This window comes from Hyaena hyaena, unplaced genomic scaffold, assembly GCF_003009895.1.
Source record: "Hyaena hyaena isolate Hyena2069 unplaced genomic scaffold, ASM300989v1 scaffold_595, whole genome shotgun sequence".
Lineage (NCBI taxonomy): Eukaryota > Metazoa > Chordata > Mammalia > Carnivora > Hyaenidae > Hyaena > Hyaena hyaena.
Genome location: NW_024081226.1, coordinates 1,108,947 through 1,136,708, shown reverse-complemented (window position 1 = coordinate 1,136,708; position 27,762 = coordinate 1,108,947). Strand labels below are relative to the sequence as shown.

General features: G+C 39.1%; 1 pseudogene; it reads right to left on the bottom strand.

Annotated features, from left to right (window-relative positions):
- Nucleotides 1-1,061: 1,061 nt before the first annotated feature.
- Nucleotides 1,062-27,201, bottom strand: LOC120248538 (annotated as a pseudogene).
- Between the last annotated feature and the right edge of the window lie 561 nt (nt 27,202-27,762).

Sequence of the window (27,762 nt, the reverse complement as noted above, 5' to 3'; positions counted from 1 at the left end):
AAAACTCCATCAGCAGATCTTCCACACCTCTAGAACTTGGGGAGTCACTCTGATTGCCAGAGATACAAGGAATTCAGGAAGGGGGATATGGTTCAGCCACTCTTGTGCCATTTTGAACCTTTGTGGGTCCTTCGAGAGACTGTGGTATTATGGGTAATTAACGTGTACCATTGGGTTGTTGACTGTGCTTTATCCTAGTTTAAAACTCTTGTAGAATATTTTGGTCAGAATTGACTAGCATAAACATCTGATTGTCCAGCAAGCATTTACTACCTGTTTTCTGAGTGGGACTTTAAATGAAGGGGCATCTAATACTCCCTGCTCCCCCTCCTCAAATAACTGTGTCTTTTTTATTTTAAAGAATCCCTAAGTTTTTCTACCTTCTCGTTTTATTTACTAATCAGTTCAACTGATTAGTATTTAGTGTTTATAATATCCAACTTCTCCCTCAAATGGTGGCATGGGGTGGGATGGGAGCAAAACCAAAATACTCTAAAAGGAAAGCAGATCCATTTCTTTGCCTTTTCTTCAAACTTGACCTTTAAAACAGATCATTTCTCTGTAAATACCTTTCCTATTTCACTACAAATGCACCCCCCCCCCAAAGTCCTGGCCTTTCCAACCTACTAAATGACAAAATATAATATATCCCCCTAGATTCCCCCACCGTGGGTAGGAGAAGGTAGGAGTATCATTCTTCACCTTGCACCAACAATGAGTTTATTCATCACAACAAGACACCTTTCCCCAAGAGGAAAGCAGGAGACATGGAAGATTTTCCCTCATCTGGCTAGCAAGGCTTGCAAGAGGAGAGATGCATACAGGATTTGAGATTCTACTGTCTTTAAATACAAAGAGTCCAAACACCAAGGCTAGAGATGGAATGCATAGATGGAGGTGAGTGAGGAGGACACTTGCTGTCTAGGGGTAGGTTGCACTGGAGAAGCACGTCAGGACCTTTCATGCAGGTTTCCAGGGAATGGATGGGACCATTTGAGCAGAAGAGAAGGTCCATCCTTCTCTTCTTGGTCCTTTCCTGAGGAAGAGGACCAAGCCAAGCTTCACTTGACAATGGGCAGCAGAGGTGAGGCTCTATGGGTAGCTGGGTTTGTTTTTCTGGGATACATTCTCTGAAAGTCTTTATATTCTTCTGGAGCAGAAGAGTCTTCTACTAGATGAAAAGAATACTTTGAGTTAAAGTCACCCACGAAAGAATGGACAGTGGCCATAAAATCTCTGTGGCCATTCCTCAGTGGTGGTGGTAGAGGGGAAGGGGGTGGAGGTGGGGCTGGCCCAGCTGGCGTCCTTGAGGGGGAAGGTGAGGGCTATCCTCAGCTCAGGGGTTCTGACCCACGCATTTGGCATGGTGGTGGGGAAGGAGGAACATCCCTGGCACCATTTAGGATCATGGGTGGGGGCTGGGTGGGGGGTACTCCCTGACTGGGAGAGTCCTGGCCTGGGGGAGGTAGCCTATTACTGTATAGTGAGGGAGAAGCTGAGGTGGGTGGAGAAGACCCTAGGTGGCCTCTATGGCAGCTCAGGGACTAACTCCTTCCTTAGTAGGAGTGGAAGGTCCACTGGAGACCCCAGGAGGCTGGCAGTGAGATGGGGGAGGAGGAGTTAGAGACCGACCATTTGGTCCCATTCTGTTATTCACAGGGGAAGGGGGTGGTTTGACAGGGGTGGGTAGAAGGTTCCTTTTGACCAGGGTGCAGCCCGTGTCCAGGTGTAGGCGGTATGGGTTTCTCTCTGTCCTAGGCCAGGACTTTTTTGCTGTGCACATGCAGAGGTGGTGGGAAAAGGGCCCAGGCGCTGTGATTCCTGCCTATACTGCTGGTGGTATTAGGCTGAGAGAGGTCTGGTAACAAGGGTACCTGAACCCTGGGCAGTTCTGGGAGTGAGACTCAGCTGTCGTCTATATCATCTTGAGCACATCCATTGGCTCTAGACACCAGTGACCTTGGGGCAGCAGTTTGAGAACCGGGGACTTGTAGGACCAGCTTACCAGCTAGGTTCTCCGAAAGGTCCTTGGCTCCCACAGGCCGGAGGTTCTCCACTCCGCCTTGGAAGGGGCCTCCCTCAGGGTGCAGGGCAACTGCTCCAGAGCCATAGCCACCACTGCTTCCTTTGGGTTTCTCAGCGAAGGGAGCGAGACTCTGATTGTTAATGTTCTTCAGCTGTGTCTTTTATTTCAAGAAAGTTATAGTTGAATTATGCCCATAGAATCTTTCGGTGGCTATTCATTTTTGTGCATATAAAAGTAGCTTCAAAGAATAGGATACAGGTGTGGATTCCTTGAAGAGAACACCTTCCCTTTTATGTTAAACACCTCTGTCTTGATCTATTTAAAGCAATCCAGCATTAGCTGGATTAAGATTTTAGAATTAAAAAAATAGATTTTAGAATTAAGACCTGGAGAAAAATTAGCTACACTGTGCAAATAAGAGTTTTTTCCCCTCCCATAGATAGAGCAGCTATATGTGTGGTGGAAAAGCCTGTTAGAGTAGATCTTTGAGGCATGGTCTCATAAAAATAGATTAAATGTATTGAGCCTATGGAATTTCGTAAGAGGAATTATTTGGGGTGGGCTGAAGCAGGGTAGCTTGGGGGTCAGTTTGGCATTCACTCATTTATTCATTCAATAAACATTTGTAGAGCACCCAGTTTGTGCTTGGTCCTGGGTTGGCTGTGGGTTTTAATGGAGAACAAAACATAGTTCCTACTCATAGGCAGCTTATAATCAACAGATCAGCATATGTGAATTGAGCATATCTCATGTGCAAAGCAATGAGATGTTCTGGGTGAGGTGTGCAGATGAATGGCAACTGCCTTATCTTCAAGGAATCCAAGTTTAATGGTGAAGTTGGGTCTACACATTAATTATCACTCCAAGCTCTGTGTGATTAGGGTTGTATTAAAGGAGTAGAGTGCATAAAGTTCTTTTAATTCTTTGTATCAACTTTTTATTTCTGTAGAGCTTTCCTCTGGGAAACACCGGTTTTATAAATATTAATTCCATCAGAAAAGAGCTGTAGAAAGCAATGGGAAGGCTTTAGCCTTCGTGTTGACTGAGGCATAGCTCCACTGTGTTCATGTAATACTTCCCTGTGAATAGGATTCCTGAAGTTTCCTTTTGTCTATGAACATACGAATGGAGCCTATTTATTCATGATGCTGGCTTTGCACAAGCCAGTGACTGCAGACTACTGAGACCCTTTGAATGGACACTGGGGCGACAAGCCTATGCAACAGCTCACTGAGCTTTGAGACTCCTGCACTGCCTTCAGGACTCATGGTCTGAAGCCTTTGCCTATGAGCTAACTCTTCTTGTCCTGCCCATCACACACAAGGCTATGACCAAGTTATCCAACAATTCTTAGAATGTCACCTGCATGAAATTTCTGGAATCAACTCATTTATCTGTTGGATTTTTGTAGTGCAGAGAAGCAGGTGAATGGCTAATCTTCAGGTACTGTACAAAATAAAGAAAGCTCTACTGGAGTTAAAAGTTTCTAACACCTCTACCAGTTACATTTTCCATCATCTCCCCATTCAATATTGCAATATTTCTGGGAATACGTGTAGTGACTAAGCCAGCTATTTAGGAGTCTAGAGGTGGGGTTGCCTAAATTATTATTCTATAAGGGCTGATTTGTGCTTTCAAGTATGTGTTTGTCTTTAGATCCTTAACCTTTACCCAATTCAATGTTTGCCATGATTTATTTTCTGTATATGTTTTTGACCTTCTCTTGGCAGACGACTTCAACATTATCTTCATTGAGAATGATTCTGACACTGGCTGGAGAGATACAATTGTGTTCTGTTTATGCAATATAGAAAGCCAGAGCACTTTTTCTAAGCTGTCGTCATACATCACTGTCAGTATTTTGAACCACTAAATTGTTATTAAAAATTCAGGGACAATAATCCATTTTGAGAATACCATGAGAAAAGCAAATACTGTAATGACTGATTGACATTTCAAGAATAACATCATTCAAGACATGCTAATTTTTCTGCAGCCCATTTCCTTGGATAAGCGTCTATTGTATAAATAAGTTTGATTTCCAATCCCTTCCCAGCATTTGCTTTTGGTGAGGGAGTCTTGATATTAAAAAAGGAAATCATCTGAAATGAAATTTGCTTATGTTCTCCATGGCTCTACAGGGGGGAAAATCCTGTTTCATGGATAGAATTAAATGACTTTCTTTACCAGCAAAGGTTTTGTGTCACATGGTGTCCACTATATTTCAAGAAAAAAGACTGCTATAATAAGCACTTAAATTGGCTTGTGTACTGGTTAAGGAGTAATGAGCTATGATGAGAAACATACTGGATAGAGAATCAAGAGATAGTAGGGTTCTGGTTCTGACTCTGCTATGGCAAAGCTGTGACCATAACCTTGAACACAGGATTTAATATATCATAGCTGTAGTTGACTTGGGGGTTTCTTTTCTTTTCTTTTCTTTTCTTTTTTCTTTTCTTTTCTTCTCTTTGTTTCTTTCTTTGCTTCTTTGCTTCTTTCTTTCTTTCTTTCTTTCTTTCTTTCTTTCTTTCTTTCTCTCTTTCTTTCTCTCTCTCTCTCTTTTCCTTCCTTCCTTCCTTCCTTCCTTCCTTCCTTCCTTCCTTCCTTCCTTCCTTTCTTTTTTAATTAGCATGTTTGTGTGTGTTCTGTCTTTGGTAGGTTATGATAGGATGCCTAGATAAAAATGTAAGAGAATGCTTCATTGATACTCTTTCTCATGTTTTTTTTCCATGTTTATTTATTTTTTGAGAGAGAGAGAGAGAGAGGAAGAGGAGGAGAAGCAGAGAGAGAGGGAGACACAGAATCTGAAGACGTTCCAGGCTCTGAGCTGTCAGCACAGAGCCTGAAGTGGGGATCAAACTCATGAACTGCGAGATCATGACTAGAGCTGAAGTCAGATGCTTAACTAACTGAGCCACCTAGGTGCCCCTCTCATGTTCTTCATGAAAGAATATTTTTTTTTTACCAGTCAAGAGTGGGAAATTGACCTTCCAATACTGTTGTTTTCAAATACTTTTATCCATTTTGGCAGGACAAAAGGGCCATGGAAAATTTATCCTATAACTTTCACTTGTCACTGCAACAGAAAATAAAAAAATAAACAGGCTTATTAATAGAAAGTATGTTGTTTTTTTCAATTAGATGCTAATGAGAATGATAATAAGGAAACTTAATGCTTTTTTTGTACCCGAAAGTACAGATTCCAGTATTATAAGAGGATTGATAGCAATAATTTGCATTTATGTAGTGTCCAAGTTTATAAAACACTTGCAATAAAAAAAAAATCTCATTTGACCCTCACAAAATAGAGTGTTATCTTTTCTGTTTGATAGATGGGAAAATTGAAGCTGGGTTATGAGGGGTAGAGCCAGACCAAAATCCCTGTCTTCCATTTCTTAATTCAGTTTGCTTTGCATTAAACCATGCGTCCCCAGAATCTCATAGCAGGGCAATATAAACCATGAATTATTGAGCGCTTCCAACATTAGTTTGGGATACTGGATGACACATTCTTCATGATAAAGTGTGCATTTGAAAAATCCATTGGGAGAGAACAGTATTAGTACTGGAGGGATAATTGGGATAATAAAAAGCCTCTAATATTTGTATAGAAATACACAGTTTAATGAATCTTGATTGAAACAACAATCCGACATGAGCTCTATTATCCTTTGGTTACAGGTATGGAAACCTGTGATGTGAGGCTGAGTGCATGCTTTATACAATGTCACGTGGCAGGGCCAGGCCTGTCTGTGATGTGTGTTTCCAATGATACTACATAGGTGTAGACACCACTGAAGAACTCAGCTTGGCTGTTCTTACTGATTGGAACTTTGCAAAACACAACACAATGAGCTCTTTACCAGTAATCATTCTTTCATGAAGGAGAGGGAGATGCATAAAGAGCAGGCAGTGTAAAATACTGGTTAAAAATATGGGCTCCGGACTGAGATAAAATTCTACATCTTGCAAACCCATTAATATGAGGATAATAGATACTATTACCCACTTGTACCCTTTGAGGGCTCCTTTAAGGAAGAAATGCCTCGCTAGAATGGACTTCGTTGGGTCCTACTCAGTTGCTAGGGCATGAAGGTCTGATCCTAGGACTTGATATACTCCCTCACTTTCCAATGAAATGGATTTCCTCTTTATAGGTTGTCAAAGCAAAAATGACCATATGTCACTTAAGCAAGCATCCTTTTTTTCCTTTTAACATCTGAAGTACATTAACATCAGAAATGATAAAGTATCATTGTGGGGGCCTGACCCCTCTTTCAGCCATGATAATTGTGTCTCAGTCAAGAATAGTCCAGAAATCTGATGTTCAGAGTGAGTTACAAGGGGGCTGGAGGAGTCGGACTGTGATCGGTTGAACTGACATCTATAGATTCTGAAGACTCTAACCACGTTCAATGTTAACTTGTCATTTTTATGTACACTGCATAATTAAAAGACTCTCATTCAAAATGGCAAATGGATTACTGATTGATCATTCAAAGCAGATGACATTCTTGTTTGTTCTATTGATAACAAGTAACAAGAAAGATGTGTAGACAAGAGGGAAGGTCTGGAGTTGGCCACTCCATGGCCAATATTGGTTGATATCATGAAAGAATAAGGCAAGAGGGAAGTTAGGATGTGTTCAAGAGGACAGAATGAATTGAGAGGAATGGTACATGCTTCTAGTTTGTCACTTTCTAAGGCATTCCTCGGTATCTCTTGGTCGGAATCCAAAATCACTTTCCACTTTTAAATACCAACTTATAAAGCTGAAGGGCAGGAAATCAATGACATAGACCTAGCTTTTGTGTGGGTGGACATATATGCACTTGCAATACCTTCGAAATGCATTAGTAGACCACTACGTACATCCACAGGGTGTGTGACCATTACATGAGACATCACTTCTAAGGCACTAAATATTACATGCTGTTATTACATGCAGTGCTGGACACTGCTTCTCCTTATAATGATGATAACAATAAGAGTGTAACAAGAATAATTATTGTGCAGATATTGAGGCCCACAGGGTGGAGCTAGGAAAATGCAATGCCTGGGGATGGAGTAAAGAAAAGAGAGGAAAAGGAACTTGGCATTGTCTACTTTGAATTCTGGCCCCAATTAGGTCTGAGGTGTGGGAACATTCATTGACTGCTACTATCAGGATTGGTGATTTAATACTTGGTTCATGGCCTCACATAAAAACCAGAACAATATCTCCTCCCACTAAATGCCAGGAGGATATTTTGAATGAGATATGTGCAGCCATGTCTGAGCTGGAGCCCAGCAATACAAATTGGGGTTGCTGGCATTATGAAGGCTAAAAACGCAGAACTGAAAATCAGATATTTCTGGGGGATGGGAATCAAAGGCAATAGCCTTACCATTGACTTCCACGACCTCTTCAGCCAGAGCATCAATGCTTCATATCAGTGGTCTAGAGACAGACATCCTGGGAACCAATGGTCCTTCTCTAATGGGCCATCAATACAAAGAAATGCTTGTCATTTTGGGTCTGCAGTGAAGGTTCGCTGATAAATGCTTGTTAGTATTCTACAGGAGAGTTATAGAAAGGGAAAATACTCATGAAAACATCTTCCTTCTCTCAAATACAGTCCCTGCCCCCAACTCATTTGTCTTGGGTACAGTAGATCACGAGCTTCCTATTCCATTAACTTAGGTAAGAGCAGTATCCATTCTTTGTAACCTTTTTTCTACCCCCAGGGAAAAATGCTTTTGAAATTGCCTTCTGCTTCCTGGCATCTCTGTGCCTCTCTTTTGTGTGATTTTGGCCAAACCCAACAGGAGGGCAGAGGGCACAGAGGTAGGTAGATGTCTGACAAATGTCACAGAACCGCGACAATGAAGGTGCTTTCCAATGCTCAGAGCCAACGTGTTCCCCCAGTTCACTGTGCATCATTTGCAAAGATAGCACTGGTCACCTTTAGCCCAGGGAGTCCAGGAGTGTATCTCTACAAGATTATTTTTCTTGCCGAAAACATAAGCATGTTCCAGATAGAAACTCTTTTTTTCCCCTTTTCTCCTAAACAAAACTTGATGATTGGGGTGATTTCAGAACTGCCTAGGAAAACAAATCAATTCTTTTTGGTTTTTAAAAACTAAAAAGAAATGCTGAGTGAGTAAAAGGCAATGAGGCGGTGTTCAGTAAATGCACCCACATCAGGAAGGAGGTCAAGTTAAAATTGTGTTTGACTGTTGGAGTTTACTAAAAAAATTTAAGTACCATTACTGGAGATAAAATATTGTATGTGTGCATTAGCTCTTGGCTAGATAGCCAGTACTCATGTACATGGTACAATTTTTATATATAAATGCACTACAAATCAATGTTCTCTAATCTCAGCTGCACCCTCAATGATGCTTAGAAACCCTGTTATTCATCTGATTTCTTATCACACTCCCCCTCAGGGCCAGTACAGGCCTTTTGTAACTTTGACTGGCTCCACTCCCCAACACACTCTGGCTGATGGTTTCTTCTCCAGAGGCTCCCTTGATTTTCCTCCTCCTCCAAGCAAGATCCTTCATGTGCAGCCTAGGTTTTATTCCTTTCCATTCTTTTGGTGTTTGGAGATCTAAAATCTTGTTGTTCAAGTCCGCCAGCACTGTGTTAGAGCTTTGCAAGGGTCTTGCTCTCTCTTGCTTCTTTCTTTGTGGGGATTTAGCCTAGCTAAAGGTTAGGCTTCCTTGCAAGTAGGACCCCTGGTTTTAATGACCCCTTCATGGTAGCCCCCGGCCACACCTCGCACAATAGTACATCCTAGCTCCTTGCTTCTCTCTCATGCACCATCAGTGAATCTTATTTATAGAATTCTCCTGATACAAAAAACACCTTCTCTCAAACCTGATATGCCTTCTGGCTACTGACCATCTCTCTCCTTTCATTGCTAAACTTCTGACAACGGAATTTTTCTACCAATTGCTTTTGCTTTCTTTCCTCCCACTCACATTTTAAGCCTTTACACACTGGCAATAAAAAGAAAAAAAAAGATTACTTTGGCCTTGGGGTTACTACATTTTTCTGATTTTTTTCTTTCTCTATAGTGAATCCTTCTCATGTTCCTCATTTTTCTCCCATTCTTCCATTCCATGTGATTCAATGTGAGGAAAGCTTAGATATTTCATTATTTCCATATTTTACCTAATTGCCTTATGATAGTCATCCCCAAATCTCCATCCCTGCCTTTCCTCTCTCCAGAGCTCCAACTTCCTGTTCTCAACTCCATTGGTAACTTCCACTTTCATGTCCATTGATACTCTGCTTTCATTTTTTAAAAATTCTGCCCAATTATCTCCTCTTTAAAATCCCTTCTCCTCTTATCTTTCCTAATTCTGTTAAGAATGTCGTAACAAAAATCACCATCGAAATCTTAGTATTATCTTCATTTTCTCTTCCTCTCTCTTGCTACTTGAACTGATCACCATGCTCTAAAGAATCTCCTTCCTAGGGCATCTGGGTGGCTCAGTCAGTTAAGCATCCGAATTCTGCTCATGTCATGATCTTGTGGTTTGTGAGTTCAAATCCCCCATTGGGCTCTATGCTGACAGCTCAGAGCCTGGAGTCTGCTTTGCATTCTGTGTCTCCCCCTCTTTTATCTCTCCTAATTCATGCTCTGTTTCTCTCTCTCAAAAATAAATATAAAAAAATTAAAACAAGAATCTCCTTGCTTCCTGTCTCCTGTCTATTCCTGCGTCTCTATTTCCTATCCCTGCTGCCTTTGTCCAGACCATCCCCTTCTTTTCCTACACCACCAGAGTTCTCCTCACTGGTTTCTCTGACTACACTCCATCCCCTACACTGCTCCTGGAGATTCTCTTCTCAAGCCCAGCTACGATCACACCAAGTCTCCATGTTTAAGAATGTTCTGAACTCTTCTGCCTGAAGAGTTGAATTCAAAACATGTTTCATGTAATTTCAAGTTTCCTGCCTGACCCCATTCTCTTTTGCCTTCTATCTCCCCATTTGTTTCCCCCTTACTTACCCTATGACCAGCCTGTTTCCCCTGTCATTTCTATATGTTGATGTTGAACCATATTTCAAGGATTAGTCCAAGACTCAAAAGACCCTTGTACAAACCTTCTCTGAACACCCTATTAATAGTAGCTTATTCCTTCTAACTTCTGCTGAGACTTCCTCAGCCCTATCCTCTGCCTTGCATTGCTGTCAGGTGAGGAACTCCAGAGTCTATGTTTATCTTGACCTCTCAAAGTACCCGGCACCTGGAGGAGGCATTGACTGCTTCATGGATCAGGCTGAAAGCTGAAGCTTGACAATGATGGAAACAAGAACCTGATGCTTATGATTTTGAAATCATTGAAAAATTGAAAAATGTGAACACTTTCAAAGATTTTATTCACGAATGTTCAAATAAAGGAGCTGTTTCTTTTTCACAGTTTATAATTTATTCCAGCAGACAGGTGTAAAATGGCTGTGGAAAAGCACAGATGCAAATTAATTATCCATTTAACCTCTGACAAAAGAAAATAATCTGACTCCTCTTTAAGAGTATTCCCCCCCCCCATCAGAATAATAATGTAAAATTTTACTGATATCTTTCAAGGACAGTGTCACATTTATTGCCCTTTGTCACACCGTCTTCTGCAGCTGAGCAGACCGTGGGTAGGTGATAAGGCTGGGTAAACAGAGCTCTTCTGAGAGGGGAGGCAGGTTTATATGTGACACATGGTGATTAAGGAAAAAGTTGGGTTATACCCAGTAGGACTCACACGTGCATTAACAAAAAAAGAGAGCAGGGTTAATGATTATGTCTGAGAAGAATGAGTAAACATAGATTAGGATTGTATTTCTAGAAACCACAGTATAAAATTAACCAAAGCAGCACTCTACTGTCTGATCCTGATTCCAAAGAATTTCCTTGCTGAATTGCAGAAGTTTCCACTGGGTGAATTAATACACAGAGACCTCTGAAGGGTTTTCTTTCTTAGGTTCTTAGCTTCTTTGCTAAGAAGGAAAAGCATTCAACATAAGCCATTCATTTTTAAGATTGCTTTAACAATATTTACCATAGAGCATCATTTGCTTCCTATCAAGGCAATAGTTCTCTGGGCATTATTACTATAATTATTATTTTGGAGAAAGAGAAAAGGGGTTTGTATCTCAAGTGGGTTTCTGAAGCATTATAAAAACATGGCATAGTCAACTATCTGTATGAAAATTCAATCACCATAAAAACTGAGAGTGAGTGACCTCAAGGTCAGCATCTTGAGAAATTATTCCTTAAATGGAGTAGCTTTAAATCTAAATTAACCTTTTAAAGAGTCATTTATTCAACAGGAAAGCATTTGTAGCTTTCTTTTTTTTTAAACAACAAATTATATGTAAGTCATATGCTTTGTGTGGTACTGATTAGAGAGTTTTTTTTTTTTAAGTTTATTATTTTGAGAGAGAGAGAAGCAGCATGAGCAGGGAAGGGGCAGAGAGGGAGAGGGAGGGAGAAGCCTAAGCAGACTCTGCACTCTTAGCACAGAGCCCGATGAGAGGCTGGGTCTCATAAACTGTGAGATCATGACTTGAGCTGAGATCAAGAGTTGGACACTTAACCTAGTGAACCATCCAGGCACCTCTGATTAGACAGTTTTAAAAATTGAAGCTCTGCTCTATTTTTCTATTGAGTATGCACCAGCTCATGGGAAATCAGAATATCTATAAGCATCCTGATTTGAAACAAAATTAAAATAAACTGTAACCAAACACAGGTACAAAAGGAAAGGATGCAGAAGGTGGAAGGCTGGCTGGGATGTGGTCCTCATCACATTCCCATATGGCCCTGGTCTTCCTAAGACCGTTACTAGCAGGGCTTTCAGAAAAAAAAATGAAATATCAAGAGCCACTGCTCTACAAGAGAAATGGTTCCATTCCCCAGACCCACCCCAGAAAGTACTCTGGGAGAGTCCCAATATCCGGGTGACATCAGCCCTGGTTGCTAGGTATGAAGCTATATCCTCTCTCCTCAGCCATCTATGGTATCTTGTGAAAATGCTTCCTTCCACTGCTCTGTTTTGGAGGGGGTTGCCTTTATTTATTGCTTTTTATTGCTTACATTTCCTCATTTCCAGCTTGAAATCTTTGGCCTTCACCTCTGTACGGCAACTATATTTCAGATCATCCTCGGTGGGCTCCTAGTCACCCATGCCAAGGGATCTTTCTTCAGTGCTCACTCTACTCTGGCTCCCTGCCGTGTTGGACAAGAGTGGATTCATAGCTATGTTTCTGTTCTGGCTTTCCCCCCATGATAAAAAAATAGGATTGCTCATTTCACAAGCAGGCCCTTCTCTCTGTATGTTTTTAAATTAAAAAAAAAAAAGCTATTTTATGTATTGAAACATCATATACTATATATAAAAATACATATAGGTATATAGAAATACATATATAGGTATACATAAGTTATATAGAGGTATATGTAAAGGCACACACTGGTGTATAAAATATCAGAAAATATAGGTAAACAAAAAGTATGAAAAATAGCTCATACTTGTCCTCACCTACCACTGTTTTAAACACTTTGGGGTATAATACCTCCTGACTGTTCAAAATGAAAGTAAATATATACACATATAGATAAACAGGGTAAAACACTGTTCTATGTTCTATAACTTTGTAAATCCTTAATATAAATGAATATCTGTCCATGATAATATGTATATACTTGCTGTGCCTGCTCTTTTCCTATAAGCTTTCAGGTCTTTTCTCCACTGTTCCCCAGCCATGCCCCCCTTCTCGGGACCAATCCCTCCAAACTGCACCTCTTTTCCCCAAGAGCGTCCATTTGAGTTAGGCTAGCGGAAGACTGAAGGGTGGGAAGATAGGACAACCTGCATATATTATCTTAGTTCTCTCTCTGCTTTGGGTAGAGTCCCCGGAGTTTATGGGGCCCAGTGCAACATGGAAGTTGGATATCTTGTTCAAAAACAGATATGTTGTTCAAAAATTATTAGAAATTTCAAGGTGGCAGCAGAGCATTACACCAGGTGCACCCTGGGGGCCCTCCCGAGGATGGCGTCCCATGTGGTTGCGCAGATTGCACATTGATAAGCTGGCTCTGACCTCTGGAGGGGGCTTCATCTCTTCTGTGATTCGGATTCTGTGGCCTCAGGTACACAGCTCTTTGGGTGCCAGTTTGGACAGCTCCTCTCCGGTTGTCTGCTAGCCCTATGGGTGGCAGTGCTTGGAAATCTTTGGATTGTTCCTTTTTCCCCTAGTTCCTCGTTCAGCTCTTTCAGTGCATCTGTGACTAGCTCTCCCTACTAACTTCCTTCTACCGAACTACCTGACTTAACCGTAATAGCTACATTAGTGATGGCAAGAACACGTTGGCCATTGTACTTTATTTATTCCTTCCTTTATTTATACTCCCTTTATTCTACTATTGCTGTGGTCATCATTCATGAGAAACAGCTTGATTTCTTTAAGAGGAAATTCAGTCTCAGGGGGCACCTGGGTGGATCAGTTGGTTAAGCGTCCAACTTCAGCTCAGGTCATAATCTCAAGGTTCAAGAGTTGGAGCCCTGTGTCGGGACTATACATGGAGCCTGCTTCGGATTCTGTGTGTGTGTCTCTCTCTGCCCCTTCCCCACTCTCTCATTCTCTCTCTCAAAAATAAATAGACATTAAAAAGTTAAAAAAATTAATTCAATCTCAGAATTCTTCTTAACACAGTGTTTGAATGCAGTTGACATATGGTCTAAAATCCATGTGGCCTCCCAGCTCTACATCATTCTTTTAAACAGCCTCATGCTGTCTACTATGGCTACAGTAGATCTTATTTAACTAATCCCTAACTGGCGACAATGAGTCTGTCTTTAGTTTTTCTCTACTTCAGTGATGAATCGTGTTTCCATAGGTAATTTTGTTCTTCCTCCTTTTGTCTGCAAGATAATGTCTTTGAAGTAGAATCGCTACGACAAAGGGTATGCCCATTTTACATTTTGATACGTATTGCCATCTCAGAATGGTTGTATAAATATTAGAATGTTTAAGTGTGAAATGTCTAAATATGCAAAGATCGATCTTTTCCCCTTTCAAAGTAGTTGGGAGTCATTACACTTATTTCAACAAATCATTTTCATAATTCTTCTTGAAAATTGTCTCCAGATCCAATTCCGAAGGTGCTTAGAAGCCACCCCTTTAAATTCAACTTACAACTTATTTTTGAATAAAAAACAGTATTACTCAACTAACTTTCAGTCTCCAGACTTCCTTTCAATGGACTTTTGATTATTTTTCAAAAATGAAAATCTATTTTCATGTGTTGAAGTTCCCTTATTTTTGACGATAATCAAAACGATAGACTGCTCTCCCTGAAGGCTTCAACAGAAAAGTCAGAAACTCTTTCAAGAAATTGCAGCAGACTTATTTAAAGCTTATAGCTTCCTAAGGTAACCCCTTTGGGAGAGGGAAGCAATATTTATTGAGATGTGTTAAGGTTGGTGTATTTGTTTTAAAACTCAGTTGCTTTATGTTGTTGAGGACCCTCATCTTCATTAGCTGCAGGTTGTCTCTACCTGTAATTCCTTTAATCAAAGTTTTTTGTCAAAAGGGCTGTAAAATATTTATTTGGCTTGCTTTCCTCAATAGAGCTATGGAACTATCTCATCTATAAGTACCTCATCTTTCACCTGGAATTGTTCTGACTGAAAACAGTGTGTCTTCTAAGTACACAGTAAATCATGCTGCTTGGTTTAAAAAGATAGGCCACCCTTCAAAGAGCTTTGGGTCATTCCATTTTGCACACCCTGTCCAAGATAATTTCTAATTTGCCTTTCTCAAGGAAAGCGTGGAAAAATGCTCTTGTAAGATTTAATGTTTTCTCTTTCTTTTCTTCCCAAGAATGTCACACAACTTTCAAATCATCACAAAGCAAACAAAAAAAAAAAAAAAAAAACAACCTCCCGCCTCCCCTCTGGTTAAAGTCTGTTGGTTTAAAAGCAATGTCTGGTTTCAGTAATATGAAATTCTTTGTTAGCCTTAGAAATGGGAGATCAATGACTTATTCTTGTAATCCCTTAACTCTTAAACAGTCTACCAGAAAGCTGGTTTCAAGAAATAACACCAGGCTTTGCATTTAGATAGAGACTCAAGTGAGTCACTGGGAATGTGTGAGCTCCTTTTCCTACACCGTTTTCTTCCCGCCAGACCAATAAATTCCTACAGGTCTCAGCACTGTAATTCCCTTTAGGGAGGACTGGGATAAAGAATATCAGCCCATTCTAAAAAATCCTGCTGTTTTTATGACACACAGAAATAACTACAAGAAATACCTTAATCATTTTTACTTGCAGGGCCATGTAACATTTTTTCCCCCTCCAAAGTTAATGATCACTAAGGGTCCGCACACATGCACACAGAACCCTGGCCCTTGGGTCTACCTAAGTCACCTTTATGGTACAGCCCCAAAATAAAACTTTGCTTAGTTCTCTGAATTTGCGTTCCTGCTATCCACTTCAGGGTTTATAGGCTTCCATTTCATTTCCTCTGCTAGCCATGTTGCAGGTATAATATTTCAGTTCCTGAGCAAGGTACTTAACAGGGTCAGACTAATCCAGCTTAAATTTGTACTCACAGTGTAAAATTAACTGAGACCTGTCTCCATTCATTGGAGTCTTCCAGACAGTTTGGGCCCCTCATCATGCATCTGTGCTTCTGTACAGTCTTGTCCCTGGAATGATTTTCTTTTTCCAATCCATTTAATGCTATTCTTTCTTCCATCAGTGCTCAGGAAAGCCCCACCTCCTCCCAGGAGCTTTCTCCAGTGTTTTAAAAGACCAGAGCTTTACAATTCTCTTTCTTCTTAGAAATCCTATAACCCAAAATAATGTTTTAAACTTATTATCACTGATATTGTGGTGATTATTCTCTGAAAGGGACTACCTACCATGAATGGTCTGAGGGCACAGTGTATCTCCTGCTGGCCCCCTTCTCCAGCACTTCTCAACACAGGGCCAGGGCAAGAGTCAAACCAGGGTCCTCACACATTCTCATTATCTTGTTTAGTGGTTCAGACTTCATGCAGGCAAAGATGTAAAAATGCAGAAATTTTATTTGAGTTACAAACAGAGGGCTTGATGACAATAATAGTTTTGCACATTTTCATTGTTTGGATGAGTAATTACATCAATGTGTAATATCCTCCTCATGAATTTAATGTGCATTATGTATAACACAAGCCTACTCTTTTTCATTGTTTCTAGTTTTTAAAAATATAAGCCAACCCCCTTTTTGGAAAATTTCCATTTCTATTTTTCTTTTCAGTTATTTATTTTTTTTTCTAAGCTCTTTGCTGGGATTCCCTTTTATACTTTCCATTTCTATCAGGTTCTCAATTTGTACTCATGCTCGAGAATCTAAAGGATTCAAAAAATAGAACATGTAAATTAAATATATACTAAAATATATAAAAAAGAACATATATGTGTATACTCAAAGCTTACAAAACTTGAAAACATTCTCATCAGTGAGGTAAATTCAAGTAAAAGTGGCATTTTTAACAACTGAAATTTAATTAGTTAGCTTTTCCAAGCAGTACATTTTTCTCCAAATTATTTGTAATTATCTACAAGGTTAAAAGGGAAATCTGTTATGAATAAATATCAATATTCTAAATATTCTTTGTTTTCTTGAAAATTTTTTATTATAGAGAAATGCAAACATACAGAAGTAGTTGGAATAGTATAATGAACTCCCATAGACTTATGACCCAGCTTTAATTAATTGCTCAACTTACAGCCAGTCTTATTTCATTTCACCTTCTTATTTCACCCCTTCCCCATTATATTGAAGTAAATCCTATGTGTCATCAGTATGTCATCAATGTCTCTAAAAGCTGACTTTTAACACAACCTCACTATCAGTATTATGCCTTAAAGATAATAATAATTCCTTAATACCAGCAAACAACTATCAAATGTTCAATATTTCAGTCATGTCAAGTGTCACATACAGATTGTATAGTTGGGAGCAAAATCCAAATAAAGGTCACACACTGCAATTTGAGACATCTTTTTAAAATTTTTTTATTTTGGAGAGAGAGGGAACACAAGCTGTGAAGAGGGACAAAGGAATGAAAGACAGAGAATCCATGCTTAGCACAGGGCCCGATGTGGGGCTCAATCCCATGATCCTGGGATCATGACTTGAGCGGAAATCAAGAGTCGGATGCTCAACCAACTGAGCCACCCGGGTGCCCCTTGTTGAAATACCTCTTAAGTCTCTTTTGATCTTTTAATTTTCTTCTCCTCTCCTTTTCTGTCTCTGTTTCTCTTCCTGTCTCTCCTTTTAATTTAGTTTCCTGAAAGAACTGCCTTATTTGTCCTGTAGAATTTTCCCTAGTCTAAGTTTGGTTAATTGCATCTCTATCGTGTTATTTAGGATTTTTTGTACTAATATTAATTGCTGCATTATTTATAATAGCCAAGATTTGGAAGTAACCTAAGCATCCACCAATAGATGAATGGGTAAAGAAGATGTGGCATGTACACACACACACACACACACACAGAGGAATACTACTCAGCCATAAAAAAGCCATAAAAAGGAATGAAATCTTGCCATCTGCAACAACATGGATAGACCTGGATGGAATTATGTGAAGTGAGATAAGTCAGACAGAGGAAACAAATACTATATGATTTTATTAATATGTAGAATCTGAAAAACAAAACAAATGAACAAATAAGACAAAACAAGACAGAAACAGACTCATAGATACAGAGAATAAACTGGCAGTTGCCAGAGGGAGTGTGGTTGAAGGAACCAGCAAAATAGGTTAAGGTCATTAAGAGGGACAAACTTCCAAGTCATCTGGGTGGCTCAGTCAGGTAAGCATCTTACTTCAGCTTAGGTCATGATCTCACGGTCTGTGGGCCCTACATTGGACTCTCTGCTGGCAGCTGGCTCAGAGCCTGGAGCCTGCTTCAGATTCTGTGTTTCCCTCTCTCTCTGCCCCTCCCCTGCTCACACTCTGTCTCTCTCTGTCTCTAAAAAATAAAAAATTGTTACAAAAATTTTTTTAAAAGATTGGAAAAACTTCGAGTTGTAAAATGAATAAGTCACAGAGAAATAAAGTATAATGTAAAGAATATAGTCAATAATATTGTAATAACTTTGAATAGTGACAGCAGGTAACTGGATCTATTGAGATGATCATTTCACAATGTATAAAAAATATCGAATCACTATGTGGTATACCTGAAACTAATATAATACTATATGTCAATCATAATTCAATAAAAATATTTAAGTAAATCTTAAAAAAGTAAATCTTATTCAACACTTTGTAAAATTCTAAGTATTTGCAGTGTTAGCATTCAACATCCAATTCGTTGTCAATGCAAAAATTCACGTTGTGTATACACACCCACATTTAAGAGTGAAGCAAGTTGTTTAATATTGTAAAATCTTCCTCAGCTGCTGTGTAGCTTTGTCACGTAACACTGTAAGTTCACTTAGTACTCCCCAGAATCACAAATTGGAAGCCGACTTAACTGCAAAACTATACTTTGCTATGTAGGAAGCGATTGTATTCATGTTGCGAGGACAATCTCACACATTATTTGACTTGTCTCTTACCTAAGTTCCCCATTCCGTTCTATTTGCATTGTCTGTCTCTGCTATCCAGACCAGCTCAACACGCACAGCCCGACTGCCATCAGGTGTGGTTTCATGGGCCGTCGGGGGAGAAATAGGTGAAAACATTTCCCTGGAGCCTGACCGGTGTTACCCATGAGAGCAGATGTTTGGATTTAACAGATCGTACTGGGCTGGCACTGAGTGAGGAGCTTGGCAATCATTTAAAGATAAGACTAAGTGGGTCTCCCATCAACCATCAGATAAGTGAGCTTCGGGGCTACAAGAAATCTACAGAGCCGTCCAAGCAGAGAGATGTGGCATCTCTCCAACGTGTTTCTCTGCTGATTTTATGGGAAGCCAAAGGCTTTTGGACAGTGACTAAAGGCTGGGTTAGGAAAATGATCTGATCCATAGATTGTTCTTTGTGATAGGAAGTGTTTCAGGGCCCCCAAAATTACCCAGGAGACTTGTCAAGTCCTCAGAGATATGCTTGTCATCACTCATTTTATTGTCTCTTCAGGAGAAATGCACAGACCTCTGGTACTAATTAGATCTCCATGATACCAGGCAAGTGATTAAATGCTTTGGCCTGCAGCTTCCTGGGTTGTAAACTGAGGTCGCCAAACCATGTGATCTGGAGGATGCATTCTAGCAGTTCTGCATCCTGAATTAGTACCAGAGGTGTGAACAAAACTCAGTTCGGCTGTGACCCTGTTGCACGTGGTTCACACTTTTGCTAATTCATAACCAGCCTGTGGAAATATGTAGGAATGAGAAGTGCCCACGACAGTGCCTCGCACGTTGCTGTTTCTTATACTTATTTATGCATTGAATAAATGTTTCCTAGGTCCCATGAATCAAGGTAACTCCTGCGAGTTCTAAAATACATCCTGTACCTGCAGTCTTGTGACCCCTATGTTTTCCCCAATCATCTCTCCGTTCTGTTGCCATTTTGAGAACATTTGTACATAGTGGTTTAGCCAAGGGAAAAAGGAAGCAGCATGTCTTGTGTGGGGACGCACTTTATAACGATATTAAAGTAACACCGGCATCAATTATTATGCAAAGCAGCATGCAAATTCAGTATCATAATGGAAGTTTGTCTAAGCTTTGACTTGAGCCAGCCTAAGAAAAGTTGAGAAGTGCTGTGTTAAGCTAGTGTTGGTCTGCACAAGCCTTTTCAGAATAAAAATACATCGCTATTAAGCCATCAAAGCATTGTTTATGAAAATAAATAAAGCAGCAGCGTCACCTGCTCCTTATTAATAATAGAGGTTTAATAATTATAGAAATATCTTGGTCAAATTATTTGAGTCTTCTATGTCAAAATAAATATTTTATTCTTTTCATATTTCGCTACATTCCACAAAGCCATTATTCTCTTGGGCTTTTGTTCTCTGGATTTATATGGTATCTATTCCTGGGAATACCATTGTCTGGCTATACCAGTTTTTTGTTTTTAATAACTTGGGTTTTTTAACTGAAGTGTTGCATACATACATACAGTAAGGGAGCAAATCATGGTATACAGATCAGTGCATTTTTGCAAAGTGAACATGCATGTAACCATCACTCAGACCATTACGTGTAAGTCGCAATAGCCTACCTACCTCCCCTTCCCAGTCATTTGGCTCTGCTCGGAGGTAATTATTATTCTGACATCTGCCACTGTGAATTATTTTTGACTGTTTTTGAGTTCTGTATACCTAGCATCATTCAGTAAGTGCTTTCCTCTTTTTGTCTAGGTCTTTTGCCTACTGTTATACTTGTAAGATCTTTGACGTTGCATTTTGTGATAGGTTGTCTATCTGCATGACTCACAGTGTCCCATTGTACGGCAGCCATGGTGGTGGGAGTGTCAGCGTGACACAGGCAGCCAACCTCCTCCAGCCACAGTGCTTTGGCTCCACAGTGGCATGTAAACCTCTAGGACATGTTCTCTCAGTGGTACCCAGCCAGTGACTGAGAATGACCTTGAGGGTGCTGGCCTTGACTCCTCCATGGGCGGTATTGGCACGGAGACGCCCCACTAACCTGGCTGAGACATTCTCAGAGTCACCCTGTGTCTCAGCTCCTCCCTCAATCTTCCTTCCTTCCCTCTTTCTTTTCTAGGGATTAGGCCTTCATTGCCTCCTGAAGACTTCCTCTGCTTACTCCTGCTCCATCCATCAATAAATGTCTTGCACACCGTATCAGATTGTGTGCTTCCCAGAGGATGCAGACTGACACACATGATACAGTTATACCATAATCTATTTATCCATTCTACTGCAGATCAACATTTTATTTATTTCTACTCTTGAAGAGCTATGAACTGTGCGCTCTAAACATTCCCATACATGTGCTTCAGCGTACTTTCGTATGCAAAGTAGTTGAAGCACTGAGGCATTGTGGGTCATAGGTTACATGTAAATTTAGCTTTCGTAGATCCTCAGAACTTAACCAAAGGATTGTATCTGTCTACATTGCCACCAACAGGATATGAAAGTTCTAGTTGCTCCACATACTTTCACCACACTCAGAATTGTCAGTGTTAAAATTTTCACTACTTTGATTCCCTATTTATTGTTGAGCACGTTTTAAATACATTTTTGAAGTTTATTTATTTATTTTGAGAGAGAGAGAGCGAGCATCAGCAGGGGAGGGGCAGAGAGAGAGGAGAAAGAGGATCCCAAGCAGGTTCCACCCTCTCAGCATAGAGCCTGACATGGGGCTGGACCCCACAAACCATGAGATCATGACCTGAGCTGAAACCAAGAGCTGGATGCTTAACTGACTGAGCCACCCAAGTGTCCTGAGCATATTTTAATATGTTTTTATTGGTCATTTATTCTTTTATGTGAATGTGACTATTTTTCTATTACTTACCCATATTTTTCTTATTAACTTATAAGAGTTCTTTATATATTCTGGGCATTATTTCTGAATATTCTTCTTCACTCTGTGTCATGCTTTTTTTCTTTTTCTTTTTTTAAATGTTCATTTATTTATTTTGAGAGAGAGTGAGCATCAGAGGGGGAAAGGTAGAGAAAGAGGGGAGAGAGATAATCCTAAACTGGTTCCACGCCATCAGTGCAGAGCCCAACTCAGGACTCAAACCCATGAATCATGAGATCATGATCTGAGCTGAATCAAGAGTCAGACGCTTACCTGACTGAGTCATCCAAGTGCCCCATGTGCTATGGTTCCTTAATGATGATTTTCTTATCTTTTCTTAATGATGATTTTGATGCATAGAACTTCTTAAGTTTAACATAGCATAATTTACCAATTTTTTGCTCTTGTTTAAGACCTTTTTTGATTGCATATGTCAAATTTATCTTTCTAAGGATCATGAAGATAATTGCCAATATTTTCTTCTAGAAGCTTTTCCTTTCAACGTTTATTTCTATTTTATTCATTTTAGGTCTAAAATCTACCTCGAGTTAATTTTTGTATATAATGTGTAGTAGGGATCGTGATTAATTTTTTAAATATGTGGATATCCATTTGACTCAGCATCATTTATTAAAAACACCATCCTCTCTTCACTGCATAGTGCTGTCAACTTTGTCATAAATCAAGTCATCTATTCCTTTACTCTCGCTTTCCATTTTTCTATTTGTATATCTTTGAAGTAATATTATATTCCCCTAATAACTTAACTTTATGATAATTCTGGCTATCTGGTGGTTAATTATTTCAATTTCCCCTACCTTAAGATTGTCCTGGCTATTCCGTCATTTTCATATGCAGTTGATAATCAGATTTTCTAGTTATGCAAATATGCTGTTGGAATTTTGATCGGGGTTTATTCATCCATAGATTAATGTGAAGAAACTGACCACAATGAATTGTCCAATCTAAGAACATGGTATATACCTCCACTAGTTCAGATACTCTTTAATTAGTCTCAGTAAGATTTTCTGATCTATAGGTGGACAAGTTTCACAGGTTTCATTTGATTTATTTCCAAATAGATGATTACCTTTACCAGTATTATGAAGTTTTATTTTCAAATCTTATATTCTAATTATTTGCTTCTGGTGTACAGAGAGGAACTAGATCTGCTAGGCAACAACTTTCTCTTATCGTTCATTGGTTTTTTATCATTTTCTACACACACATTTATATTTTTTATAAATAGTGAGTTTTATTGTTTTCTTTCATATCTTTAAACTTTTTTTCTTGTTATATTGCATTGGCAGCAATATTCTTTACAGTGTCGAGTAAAATTGTGATGTCAGACATGCTTGCTTCATTCTTGATCCTGGAAATGGCAAAGGATATGCTTTCAATATTTCACGATGAACTCTTGCTTTGGGAAAAGATGTTCTTTGTTAGACTGAAAATAATTTTTTATTCCTGGTTTACCAAAAATTTTGTTTTTATCATAAGTGAGTATTGAATTTTATCAAATGCTTCTCTGCATCTATTGAAAAGTGTTTCTATTTTATTTTGTTAATATGGTGAATTATATTGATTTATTTTTAAATATTAACTCATCTTTTTAAAAAAATCCTGGAGGAAATCCTGCTTAGCAATGATATACTATCCTAATTATATTTTTACTGAGTATAATTAGCTAATATTTGTTTAAAATTACTATGCCCAAATTTAGAAGAGAAATTTGTCTATAATTTTCCTTTCTCATAACATTTTTGTTAGGTTTTGGTATCAAGGTTAATCTTACATTATGTAAAAAGTTGTAAAGTTTTTTCTTTTAAATAATTTGTCTATTCTCCAGAGGGTTTATTTAATATTGGCATGATTTCCTCTTTAGATATTTGGGATATTTCACCAATGAAGCCAGCTAGAACTGTATTTTTCTTTATTGGATGAGTTAAAAAAAATTTTTTTTTGGTAACATTTATACATTTTTGAGAGACTGAAAGAGACAGAGCACAAGCAGGGAAGTAGCAGAGAGAGAGAAGGAGACACAGAATCTGAAGCAGGCTCCAGGCTCTGAACGAGCTGTCAGCACAGAGCTGGACACGGGGCTCAAACCCACGAACCGTGAGATCATGACCTGAGCCGAAGTTGGATGCTTAACCGAATGTCCCATGTGAGTTTTGAAATTACGAAATAAATTTCTTTAGGATAGCTTATTCAGATTTTTAAGTTTTGTTAAAATTTTTGTTAAAATTTAACAAAATTTAATTTTGTTAAATAAATTTTAATTTGTGTTACTTTTGTGAAATAAAATTTTTTCAAGGATGCTTACATTTTCCTTAAGACTTCAAATTTACTGGCATAAGGTTGCGCATAATACTCTCTTACTGTTTATTAAATTTCCGTAGGATCTATACTGCTGTGCCCTTTTACTGTCCTGACATCATTTGCGCCACCTCTCTTCTTCTTTTGTCTTCTTGTTTTGTATTGCTAATGATTTATCACTTTTATTAATATTTTTGAAAAATTTCTTGTGTTTTTTCCATTGTATGTTTACCTTCTATTGAATTAATTGCTGCCCTTGTCTTCTTTTCTTTTTTGACATTAATTATATCCTTTTCCTTGAGAGGGATGCTTGGATGATTGTTTTTCAAATTTGCACATATATGTTATATATGTATAAAATATACATATATATAATATTACACATATTTACATATATATGTATACTGAGATACTTTGAGACTGAAATTTAAGTTTTGCAAGGGTCGTCTATATTCAATTTTCTCTAATTCCTGGTATGTTACTATTCAGGAATCTTAACTAAAAACCTGGAATGTTAATCAGAGATCCTTCTGCTTGGTAGGTCCTGAATGAATGCCAATTTTTTTTCTCCCTAGCTCAATGATACAGTAGGAAGCTCTTCTTACCTTTTTCTCTTTTTTTTGAATAAATAACTTTTTAGAGCAGTTTTAGGTTCATAGCAAAGTAGAGTGGAAAATTCAGAGAGTTCTCACATACTCCATGCTCCCCACCCCACTGACCTTCTCTATCATCAACATGCTGCACCATAAGTCACATTTGTTACAATTGACACATCACTGTCACTGACACATCATTATCACCTCAACCGTGTAGTTTACATTGGGGTTCACTTTCTGCTTTGGGTAGTCCGTAGGTTTGGAAAATCTATAAGGACACATATCCACCATTGCAGTAATGTACAGAATACTTTTACTGCCCTTAAAGTCCTCTGTGCACTGCCTATTCTTTTTAGCTGCTTTGAAGTTGAACATTTTTCTTCATTTATTGGCCCCTTTCTTCTAAAATATTAGGATTTATCAAATTCAGAAGGTTTAGAAGCTCAGTAAACTCAGTTTTACGTTAGGCTCCCTCTCTTCTCTGAGAGTCTCTTTTTCTTTCATATCCCTCCTCTGAAGTCTTAGAAAAGGTGGTTGTTTTGCAAAGTCTTCAGTAGCTGCTGTTCAGTTTAGTTTAGTTTTATATTGTATGCAGCTTTTATTTATTTATTTTTTAAGGAGAGGTTTATCTGACAGAAGCTACTAACATAATTGTTTTCATCTGAGCTAATTATTTTGTTGGCATATAAAGACTACAAAGTTATCAGAATAGAGAGAAAAACTACTCTTGGTGAATGCATATCTTCCCCCCAGTAGAACCCACTTACTCATTCACTTATTTATTCATTCCTCAGCAAATGTTTACTGAGCATACCTGATATGCTTCTGTGAAATGTAAAATATGTGAATCTCTGGGGATATAGAAGTAAATTTATCAATGGTTCCTGGATTTGAGGGGCTTTCCACCTAGTAGATTACATGAGTGGAAAGATTAGAAGGAGAAAGGTATTGAATTTTGGACTCATATGGACTAAGATTATTTATTAGCTGTGACCTTGAACAAGTTATTCAGCTATTTGAAAGCTTCAGTTGGGCAAAATATTGAGTGTTATAAGATTAGACCAAAAGTATGTGATATGCCTATCACAATGCCTGCAACACAGTACGATATAAATAATTTGTATTTCTTATTGTTATTCCAGGTGTAGAGACATGTAAAGTGTAAAATCCCTGGGAGTGTTTGTGGAGGACAAGGGAAGATTTTATAGAGGTTAAAATATAAAAGAAATATAGGAGATCACCATCCAAAGTAGGTGGTGATGGTAAGACTAGTGTGTGTATGTGTGTGTATGTGTGTGTGGGGGGGTCAAAATACATTTGGAAGATGGGAAGAAAGAAGTCCTTGATATGGAGGGAACTATACAGGCCTTTTTTTTACATTACCAAATGGGCATTTGTAATGTGTTTGGCATAGACTTCTACAAGTATGTAATTGTGAATGAGATAGACATGGTAGATTGACCTATTTTACAAAGTTCACTAATGATCAAGGATATAGACATGCAAGTAAGCGGTTAAAACTAGTATGGTACTTTGCATCTTTTGGGATAACAGCTCATCCCATAGCCATTGCTGTCTTCTCTAAAATGGGCCCTCAGTTAGATGCGTAACTTAAATAGAGCCAATAGAATTATGGCAGAGGGGTCCGTGGATGGCTCAGCTGGTTAAGCACCTGACTCCTGACTTCAGCTCAGGTCATGATCTCACGGTTGGTGGGTTTAAGCCCCTTGTTGGGCTCTGCACTGACAGCAGAGCCTGCTTGAGACTCTCCCTCTCTTTCTGCCCCTCCTCTGCTCTCATTCTCTCTGTCTCTCTCAAAATAAAAAAGAAAAAGAAAAACCAAAACCAACCAAACAAAAAAACCCCCTGAGATTATGGCAGAAATTTTGGGGTGTCATTCAGGGGCATTTAGTTTTCTGCATGTGGTTAGAGCCATGCCCGCCATAGTCTTCCATATGGCTAGAGAGAAAGCTGGTTTACAGAAACCAATAGAAGGGAAGTAGATATTCAGAAATTAGCAAAAGCATGAGGGGGAAAGAGTCCTGTCAACTTTCAATTTATGGTGCTAATCCTTCTCTAAGACCTGGATTATGAAAGAGAACACCACATTTGTATATTGCTTATATATATTTGTATATATCCCTCAAGCTTATTTCTCATAACAAAAAGTCTTTAAAATTTTTTTAAAATGTTTTATTTATTTCTGAGAGAGAGAGAGAGAGATAGAGAGAAAGAGAAAGCATGAGCAGGGGAGGGTCAGAGAGAGAGGGAGATACAGAATCCGAAACAGGCTCTCGGCTCTGAGCTGGCTGTCAGCACAGAGCCTGTTGTGGGGCGCAAACCCATGAACCATGAGATCGTGACCTGGGCTGAAATCGGACACTTAATTGACTGAGCCACCCAGGCGCCCCTCTTGTAACCAAAAGTCTTAATGGATAAAATTATGATAAATGTTAAGATAGAAGACCTATACTTTGCCAGGAAATTACATATGAAGGGCACATAATACTATTGAGTTGGTAGGTCAGGGAAGCACCTTATTGGAAGAGATGTCTGACCTGAGACTAAAAGAATAAGCAGATGTTATGAGAAAAGGGACAAGATTGCTCCAGGGAGAGGGAAAGGCATGTGGGAACTGAAGGAGTAAGTACAGAGGCTGGGTCGGCCGTGGCCCGGTGTTGGGAGGCTGGGAAGCAGAGGACAGGAAGGTATAAAGTTGGAGAGGTGACCAGCTTCAAGCCATCCAGCCTACTTGCCGGGATGTGGACCCCCATCCCCGGAAGCCCACGTGGAGACATCTCCCTACGCTCACAGTCCCCATCCATTACTGACTTCTCTGCCGAGGAAAACTAAGGGATCTGGAGGGTGAGTAATAGCCATTATCCCATGCATCTTTATAGAGTGAGCTCTAGATTGGAGCTGGGAACTTGGTCTCATTCCATCCCTCTCTGCCTTCCTCTCTCACTCACTCTTCAGAAAATACAATTTGTGCCAGTACGATGGTGGGTGACCCTTCCTCTGATGGCTGATGAAGGGAAATTTAGAGACTCCATTCATGACATAGGTAATCTAAACATAAGACATTGGTTAGGACTTTGGTAAAAGATTCTGTAGGTCCTCTGAGGACATCTAGCATTGATTTATTCTAGAGACCAAATCAGATAAGTGAGTGAAAAGTTAGCAGTAAAACACTTGGGTTTTATTAGAGTAAAATATTCTCTTTGGTGTTTTTTAGCCTGTTTATAAACAACTTGAGTTATTTGGAGAAACATGTTAAATGAATATGCAGTTACTAAATACTTCATTTTTGTAATTGACACTTCTCTTAGGTTGCT